Below are 10,144 nucleotides of genomic sequence, written 5' to 3' on the forward strand. Positions count from 1 at the left end.
CAGAGCTGACGCTATTCCCCTGAACTTTCTGGTAGATTTTCAGATTTTTCCTATCGGCCAGCATCTCCAACTTTTCGCACTCACGTATTGCGACCTCCCTTTTTTCTGATAGTGCGTTTCTATTCCTTTCCATGGCTCTACATATAGGCAGCGCCCTTTCTTTCCGCGGCTCCGTGACATTTGTTGTTGCTTTTTGCTCGAGTTTTCATTGGGGAAGGATTTTTACGTGGCGGGATCCAGCTACTCAGAGGATATTTGAATGAAGTTCGGAAGTTGTGGACTATTTGAAGCGTACGCAAAGAGATCGTCATGGCCACTCTCAGGTGAATGGCGTTCGGAGACTTTCATCACTTGCATGGACTTCCACACACGGAACCATTCCTATCCAAACTTCCTTATATTTTGTAATTTTCCTATTTTTACTTTGCTAATTCAAAAACGGTGGTCGCCGAATGGGTTGATGCGTGACTACCATTCGAAATTCAGAGAGAACGTAGGTTTGAATCTCGGTGAAAGACCAAATTGATGAAACACTTTTTTTCTAATAGCGGTCGCCCCTCGTCAGGCAATGGCAAACCTAAGAGTGTATTTCTGCCGTTCGGAGTCGGTTTGAAACTGTAGGTCCCTTCATTTGTGGAACAACATCAAGGCGCACGCCACAAATAGGGGGAGAAGCTCGGCCAAACACCTATAAATGGTGTACGCGTCAATTATACAGATATAAAACCTCGCACATTCATAAAATATTACTGGTTCCTTGCGATTATGAATTCTCTCGCGATTTCTCTGTATATACGAGCTTAAAAAGTCCTTATTTCAAAATTACTGGCACACATCTCAGTTTTATTTGCATGCATAGATGTTTTCCTGATTCGATACCAAGGATGAACTACTCAGCTGTAGCAGCATTGAATCGAAATGATTGCCAGTGGGAAACAAGAACATTTTTACATTTGGCCTGCACAATATCCAGCTATGCAACAACAAAAATAAACAGCACTTGAAAGTAACAAAATTTATTTAACGAATCCAAAGTGAATTCATATTCGTTGTAATTGTCACACGCCCACTACACCCATCGTACATCGTTCAAATCTAATATAATCCAAAAATTATTTTTATACAAGTGGGCGCGCATTTTATTTTGAAAAATATATATAATATATACCATATAAATATAAAGCTCACTTAAGAGTAATGGACGCTATTTACGTGCAAACGTTTGCATGAAAATCAAGTTGTAAATTAAATATTTGATACCAGCAAAGTGTGACTGACAAACGAGCATTCCTAGGTGTGTGCATAAATATTTATAAACATGTATGTATGTATGTATGTATGTCTGAAAGTGTGGTTAAGCGCGTCGCATGCTCACATTGAACTCTGGCAGATTATCAAAAATAAATACAAATTTGAAGAAAAAAACGCTTGAGCCAAAAAAAACAACACTAACGCCTTGACGCATAAGTTATACCACTACAAACATATATTCGTATTTCTTTTGTCGGGCGTAAGCGTGTATTTTATTTTAAATCTAATTCTGCACACTTCGCAATCGTCTAAGAAAATACTGTCAACAAAAAAACATTTAAAGCAACAAAAAATCAATATGTTAAAAAAAAACCAAAAAAAAGACAAATGACAAATTTTTACGCTAAAGAAGACAGCTTCTCGATAATTTGTTTCTTCTTTCTTGTGTAAATAAATTGCAAAGAGGTCCTATATAACACATACAGATTTACATACAAACAGAGGAGAACAAAGCCGGGTGTACGGTGCGAATACGTAATGGAAATTTTGACGTATGATTTTGCGCATAAACAGGTGGTTTTTAATATCGGAGAAAAAAATGCTAGTGTTTTGCATCTGAGAGGCTTGCAAAACAATTTCAACACTAGAAAAATGATATAGGTAATCAATATAGATTTTTTTTGAATAATTAGGCAGCAAGAAGAGCTCAGCACTACGAAGAGCAATACCCTAGATAAAATATATCAAACCAGAATGGCTCTATAATTTGGTGTTTCATGACCACAGTGGCGGTGGTGGCGCTACTTACTCTTAAATAAGTATGTATCTATAAGGGATTTATTTTTCCAACTTCATCAATTATGATTTTGAAAATTTTTGAAATTTTGCAAAAACAATGTAAGAAAACAATTGTAAAGAAAACAATTTAAATTCTGATTTCCTTATATCCGGCTATCTGTGCAACAAATAAGTTAAGTAAATTTTGAGTTATCATAACGAAACTTATTGCACGTGTTACTCATGAAGTATGGTTGAGTAGAGTCGGCCAAAACTTTCACCCTACTTCAATTTACGAGGTGTGTTCAAAAAATTTCGCGAATTTTGAATTTTCGCAGCTTACGTATATTCCAATTTCGACTTTTTTGTGGCGATATGTTGGTACTCATGTCTCTCACTCATGCCGACGAGTTCGGCCCTGTTGAATGTTCAGTTAATTGTTGACAGCTGCTTTGCTTGCACGTGTTTCGGCTCGTCTTCGATTTTTACCTATTCAAAAAGATGGATCAAAGAACCCGTATCAAATTTTGTGTGAAAAACGAAATTAAGTTCGGGAATGCATTCCGAATGTTGTCTATGTCATACGGAAAACCTACTTTCGACCAAAGCAATGTTTATCGGTGTTACAAAATGTTCTCAGAAGTCCGAGAAGATGTGAACGACGAAAAGCGTGCCGGACGCCCGAGCACTTCAACATTAGACGAAAAAATTGATGAAGTGAAGAAAGTGGTATTGGCCAATCGACGAATCACCGTTAGGGAAGTTACTGAGAACCTAGACATATCGATTGGCTCGTGCTATTCGATTTTTTTTTTCAATAATTATTGAATTTAATTTTCAATAATAATTGAAATTATAATTTGGGCATGAGATGGGTCGTCGCAAAATTCGTACCAAAACTGCTCAATTTCGACCAAAAGCAGCATCGCACGAACATTGCTTTATCCGCGAGGACCCAAATTTACTCCAGAGGGTCATAACTGGTGACGAATCATGGGTTTATGGTTATGACGTGGAAACCAAAGCTCAATCATCTCAATGGAAGCTGCCGCATGAGTTCTTGCCACAGGGTAACACGGTCAATAAGCAATATTATCTACAAGTTATGCTCAATTTGCGCGAAGCAATCCGCCCGGATTTGTGGAAGAACAAAAATTGGCTCTTGCATCATGATAACGCCCCTGCTCACACATCGTTGCTTGTGTGCGACTTTTTGTCCAAAAAAAAAACACACTAATGATGCCGCAGCCACCGGATTCCCCAGGTCTGGCCCCCTGTGACTTTTTCTTGTTCCCGAAACTGAAAGACGGCCCATGAAAGGACGACGCTACGCTACGATTGGCGAGATAAAGACGGCATCGACGGAGGAGTCAAGCAATGTTGCTTTTGGCCGAAATTGAGCAGTTTTGGTACGAATTTTGCGGCGCCCCGTCTCATGCCCAAATCATTGAAAAAAATCGAATGGCACCAGCCAATGCTATGAGATGTTGGACTCTGTCCGCGACGACCCAAATTTGCTCCAGAGGGTCATAACTGGTGACGAATCGTGGGTTTATGGTTATGACGTATAAACCAAAGCTCAATCATCTCATTCGAAGCTGCCGCACGAACCAAGACGGGGGCGTTGTGCATCGAAGGAGGAGCCGAACAAGATAAAAAAAAAATGATTTTTTTAAGTACTTCGAAGATTGGAAAAACGTTGGCACAGGTGCATAATATCTCATGGGGATTACTTTGAAGGGTACAAAATAGATATAAATGAATAAATAAATAATTTTTTAAAAATCACAATTTCACGATACTTTTTGAACACACCTCGTACACCTACTTTCATATTAATAGTAGTAGATTAACCATCAGGCACCGCTCTGCTAAACTAACAAAGAAACATTTTTAACACAGATTGTGCCACAATGTCGCATGACTTAAAATGTTTGCTGTTGTTGGCTAGCAACAAAGATTGCATGACATGGGTTGTCACTGTAGAAGCACTGAACTTGGACATTACTGATTTGTAGAGGAGAAAATGTTTTTTAATTACTGTTGACGTTATTTGGGTACCTGCTGTGGCTTAACTACTTAACTGCTGTGCTTTGATGCTTAAGGAAAGACATTTTTATATACTGGCAAAAAACGTTAAAGGTCTTTATTTATTGTGTATGCTTTTCTCTTTTTTTACGTTTAATTGCAAATAAAATCCTTTCATAGTTTTTGTTATACCTGTCTGTCGTGTTGCGCTCGATTTAATACACAAAAGAGAATTGATAAAGGACAACCGGAAAAGAAAGAAAGAAAAGTGTGGTTGCAAAACTTAAAAGTGGCAGCTGCAAGTAGGAACAAAAAGAAAAACCAAAAACGAAAAACGAAGAAAAAAATTGGCACTAGCAACTCAAGCAACTGCAACACGGAAGCTGTGCGACTAACACTTGACTAGTTTGTATACATGCACACATGTACATACATATGCTTATGTGAGTAGTTTTGTTTTTTGCCAATGCTAGTACTCGTACTACTTTGTTCACATATTAATATGCATTTTTATATAATGCGAGCGAGTTATCGATTGCCACAGTTACAAAAAGAAGCAAGAAAAAACCTTACAAAATTTTCGTTGGTTTTTCGGTTACTCCTGTTTGTTCTGACTGCTTTGACATTTTTGGCCTAACACACGGAAATTTTGCCAACCACGGCACTGTTTCATGATTAATCGATAATGCAGAAGAAAAAGAAAAACAAATGTAAATACAAAAACAACATATACATATGTATGTACATATTCACACATACAAAAATATACATACATGTTTAAGTTTACACATGTACGTCCATGCATATTTGTATTTACAAGGCTCAACTTTGAAAACCGTGTCAACAGCAAACAATATCAACAACAAAAACAATCGAGTCTACCAACACTTGCAACAACTCGCCTGTAAGTAGGCTATAAAGCATGTCAAAATTGTCAAATATCTATGCCAACGCTGGCGCTGATGCGTAAGTCGTCCTTACTACCGAAAATTCGCAACTTAAATTTTCACCTTCCTTGCAACAACTTTGTCGTTTTACTTTATACAAAAATCACTTCATTGGCATTTTTATGTTTCCTTGCGCACCTCTACATATTTTTCGTTATGTACAATTTTCACTTTTCATATTCGTTGGTTATTCAGCGCTGCCTCTCCCTTTTCCCTTGCTACTTCAGCGGCATGCAATCAATTCATCGATTATTTGCCACTTTGCACGCACTTCTTTATTACTTATTCTAAATTTATTTCACATGCCAACACACGCACATACACATCAATACACTGCGTTTGCAAACAAATTATTTATTTCATTTTTTTCCTTTGCACGCATATCTTATTTTTTTCGTTGGATGCAACTTTTTCGTGTTGAAAATTTTTCACTAAAAATTTTTCTAATTAAAATTGGCTTTGCTTTTGCAAATCTTCATGTGTGTGCGCGTGTATGTGGGTTGCAAGCAACGTAGACGTTCGCCCACTTGCGCGGTGTCTATTTGTCTCCTGCGCTTTGTCCGCCGTTATGAGAGCAACTGACATGGTCGAAAATGTTTGGCTGGCTGTTTAGCCATTACGTCGCAATATTAGCCGAATTCGTTGGCCATACATACATACATATGTACATCGTGGTATTTCCCACTCGGAATTCGAACATGCACACCTGCGTTCCACTGTCCCAACGGATATAAACAAAAACAGCGGCACTTTGTGCGCGTGTAGTGTGAAGCCGAGAGTTCAACTCCTCCCCACAGTCTCTGCTGCTCCCGATACGTACTCGTTCATGTTCACATTAGTAGCACACTTGTGATGCCATTCTGCCGCTGATACCGGTGGCAAGTGGTGCTGCTCGAGTGGCGTAGTTGTGCCATAAGAGCGCAGAAAGAAGAGAGCCCCATATTCGGAGCACACATTTTCGAAGTGACTCTTGCTAGCTTTGTTGTTTGTTTGCTAGTTTTGGAAACAGAAATGAGACACTGTGTCGCCACACACAAAACTATTTTAGCGTATGTGCTTGAAAGCTAAGAGAGTATGAGAACAAAATTTAAGAGCGATCAAATAGGTTCAAATTTTACAACAGCACTTATTAGGGTTGATTTCAAAAAAATTTCGCATTCACCCACAATTTATTCGAAGTTTAAAAACATAAACAATGTGTAATTCAACACTCATCTCAAATGGACCGGAACTGCCCCTTAATAGATGGTGATAAACCCTACAATGACGGGGCTTCTATTGCTGTTAAAACAACAACAACAAAATGGTGGTGCTGGCTCTCGATCTTACTCGTGGCTCATTGCTTAGCAAGTTGTAGTAAATTGCTGATCCTCTGCGTCACAATATCCCTCAAGAAATGAAAGAACGCAAAATCCAGACAACTAACATGAGAACTACGAGGGAGGTTCAATAAATACCCGTGTTATAAATGAAGGCAACAATTTTTCTAAATTTTTTATTTTTTTTTTCATCAAGTTCGTCGCTCCGGCCATTTTTTAACTCCTCCAAAACTCCTCCTCGAACTTTCCAAAATATGCCTCTGTCTCGGCGATGGCTTTCTCTTTGAACTAAATTTTTTATCCTCCGAGCCATTTCTTCATGGAAGTAAACAAGAAAAAGTCGTAGGGTGATGGTAGATCAGGTGAATACGGTGCAGCAGCAATTCATAACGCAATTCATGCAGTTTGGGGACGACAACTCCGAATGAATGGTGCTGGTGCGTTATCGTGGCGGAACAAATGGCTTTTCCTCCCCTTCAATTTTTTGTGAAAGCGGCCCAAAAACTCTCTGTAGTATTGTCCAGTGATTGTTCTTCCTTTTTCTAATAAATCCATAAGGATGACGTCGTTCATCTCCCAAAAAATGTTGCCTTGACCTTCCCGGCCGATGGGACTGTTTTCGCCTTCTTTGGAGCAGATTCACTGGGAGAAATCCATTGTTTTGATTGTTGCTTGGTTTATGGTGTGTAATGATGAATCCAGGTTTCATCGACGGTAACAACTCGTCGTTTGATAGATGACAGCACACAATGCTTACACCAACTTCCCTTAGGAGTGCCCTCTGTCATCATACTTATTGAACCGGCCTCGTACAAACAAAAGGCTGGGCAGTCACCCAGAAAGTATCCCAAGTTGCCCTTTGTATAATCTTCGTAACTTATTAGAGTATTCAAGTGTCGTATTGTTAAATGTCATAAACTTGAAACAAATATTATGAACTTTCACACAGTACAAAATGATTGGTAGTGGTTTCGAGTCCGCTAAATATTTATTTAATCGTAAAATAATTGAGGTTATAAGACCATACGACGCTTATGAAAATAACTGTGCATCTTCTGCTTTGCATTAGACGTAGTTTTCCGGCGCACCGAAAATGTGTAACCCTAGTGTACAATGCGTAGTGTGCGAGACTTGCAACTGCAACACATACACTTCGTTGATTTAGTGGATCAGTATTGCAAATTATATTGTTCTCAAAGTGAGCTGGTCATTGCAGCTGTTACTATCGTAGTAAGGAAATGCATAAAAATGCCCAAAAATTGTGAAATGCTGGAAGACAAGCAAAAAATATTTTTTGTAGTGATATTTATGATGACAAATTATTAAATATCCAATTATTTTATTTTGTTCTAATGTTTTTTAGCGAACCCCTTTTTACGGCTGACGTGAAGGTTCTCATCAGAGTTAGACTCTAGATGGAGGAAGATTTAAGTAAAGATATAAAAATTGATTAAAATTTGGAGAAAGTTTTTAAACGAAAATACCCGTAGTATCCGCCGCATACTGAAAAATGATCTCAAAGTCAAGCCTTACAGGATCCAAAAGGCGCATGATTTCACACCAAAGCAGCAACTATGATAGTTAGATTTGAGAGAGCGAAAGAGTTGCTTCACTTAGCCGAAAGCGGTTAATTTCCGAACATTGTGTGTTCTGACGAGAAAATTTTTCAAATTGCGCAATTCGTAAACTCCCAAAACGATAGCGTTTATTTGACTCATCATTCATACGAGAATTTGGGTCATCGATTGGACACCAGGAGGCAGCACACGCCACAGGTCGTTGTAACCGCAGATGGGCGCTCTCCAATCGTTTTCATCGAGCCAGGCGTCAAGGTAAATGCAAAATATTATCGGGGAAAGTATTCTGGAGGTTGCTTTGAAGCCGTGGGCAGACAAACATTTTAATGGCAGACCATGGACGTTTCAACAGGACTCGACACCGTCTCACAAAGCTCGAGTGAACGAAAAATGGCTAAAAACAACGTTCCAAACTTCACAACGTTCACACAAGAACTCTCTAATTCACCAGACGCGAATCCGATGGATTATATTCTTTGGACCATTTTGGAGAGCAAGGTCCGCACTAAAAGATTCACCAGTCTCGATTGTGATTTTCCGCGAGTGAGCCCAAAAACCTGCAAGTATTACTGCTACAACTATAATAACAACAACCTGCAAGTCAGATTCGGGGAGTTTTCGATTCGTTTCTAGACCGTTTTAAGGCCATAGTCAAGGCAAAAGGTGGTCATATGAGGTGGCCATTTTATGAGACACAGTTTTTACTTTGAATTGAATAAAATTAATTTTCCAAACTAAATTTATGGCTTTTTTAAATGGTTACACTTCGATTGCCGGACCCTGTAATGGTTAATAAAGCCTAGAATTAAAACACATTTCGTTATAAACTGCATATAGATCGGTTACGGTGTAGAGGGGACTACTTGATCTTTGAGGGCTACTGGGATATCATTCAACTAATGGCCAGCGAACTTTAAAAGTGACCAAACTACGAAATCGTTGAAGGGCTTTAATACTTGGTACGTGGGGGTTTGCGGGATCGCTAATTACGAATCTGAGGGCACATTTTAAAAGTTCAAAATGGAGGGCTCAATATGGCGGAAAATACTTTAAAAACCTTTCAAATTGGCGTTACAGTTGATGTTGAAGGTTTTTTTCTTAATTCGTGCTCGCAATTTTAAATTTTTAAGTCTTACACTTTGGATTTCCAACATTTATTTAAGCACTCAGGGTGTACGGGAGAAGGCTTCTAATCCGACTTAGTATCCCGTTTTTGCTGTTTTGTATTTTTTTTCTAGGGTTTGTTTCTTTATTTTATCCACCTTTATTCATCATTGCAGTTTTCTTCGTCAGATAATGCTATATTATCTATCATCTGTTCATATTCAGTTAATAAATCATTATCTTTATTATCGTCGTCTCCATCATCGTGATTATCGGTATCGCGTTCTGGTTCTGGGGTTAAAAGAACTGTTTAACTTATTTTGGCAGTATTCACCTTTTTTTGCGCTCTCAGCGATTATTGCCATTATTATTGGATCGGGGGAATCCATCGCTCGATAAAACAAGTCTTCTAAATTTGCAATTCTACTACAATGTCTTGCAAAGGATCAGCCACACATTTTTGGTTTTTGTTTCCTTGTTCACTCCACTCGGGTGCATAGGGCCTCGACAAGACTCAGCCTTGCGTTGGTTTCGTTAATCTATTTTGCTTTCTGGCAGGGCAGTTAATTAGCCTGCCGCTACCTGTCCTTGCTTAACGCCTTCTAACTGTTTAGAGCGCCATCTGTGTTTCACATTTTTCTATCAGAAGGATCACACAACAGATGGTTGAGGACTTCTCTAAATTTTGGTGTGTCTGCGCTACTTCCGCGATTGCCCACTTCCTCCTGATGTTATGTTTAACTGTGTCTTTTTTTTTGTTTTGTGCTTGTTTTAGCAGCCACAATGCAAGTAATGCGCTGACTTTTGTGCGGGAGTAAGAATTGGAAGGATAAGGTTTTTGGGGTTGAAGAATGATTTTTTTTTTTTAAATACTAGGAAAGTAGGCAAGTTTGGAAAAGTACGAGGACCGTGCTTTACTTGGGATTCCAACCCACAACCTCTGGGATGGCAGGCTAGTGCACTTACGCTAGACTAACGAGGCCGCCATAGCAACAGGAAAAACTGTATTTCGCAAAAGAACTATTGATCTTGTATTGGGGAGCGCAGCTAATTCTTCGCGTTTGACGTCTGAAACAGTTAAAATAACAAGAAATAAGCAAAATGTTTGCAATTTTTTTCATGACCTTTGACATTTAAAACT

At 38.8% G+C, this 10,144-nt stretch overlaps 1 protein-coding gene across 10 annotated transcripts in view; it reads right to left on the reverse strand.

The window, feature by feature from the left end:
* The window catches only part of LOC128868498 (protein quiver), a 46,650-nt gene extending 41,070 nt beyond the window's left edge, over positions 1 to 5,580 (reverse strand). For 6 of the 10 annotated variants that reach the window (XM_054110652.1, XM_054110650.1, XM_054110660.1 and 3 more), the window contains exon 1: positions 4,943 to 5,580. The gene's annotated coding sequence lies outside the window, so the exon portion shown is untranslated. Of the gene's footprint in view, positions 1 to 4,829; positions 4,910 to 4,942 lie in introns of those variants that run through there. The other 4 variants (XM_054110655.1, XM_054110651.1, XM_054110653.1 and 1 more) reach the window with 4 other exon arrangements.
* Positions 5,581 to 10,144: the final 4,564 nt, after the last annotated feature.

The sequence above is a fragment of the Anastrepha ludens genome, chromosome 6, assembly GCF_028408465.1.
Source record: "Anastrepha ludens isolate Willacy chromosome 6, idAnaLude1.1, whole genome shotgun sequence".
Classification (NCBI taxonomy): Eukaryota; Metazoa; Arthropoda; class Insecta; order Diptera; family Tephritidae; genus Anastrepha; species Anastrepha ludens.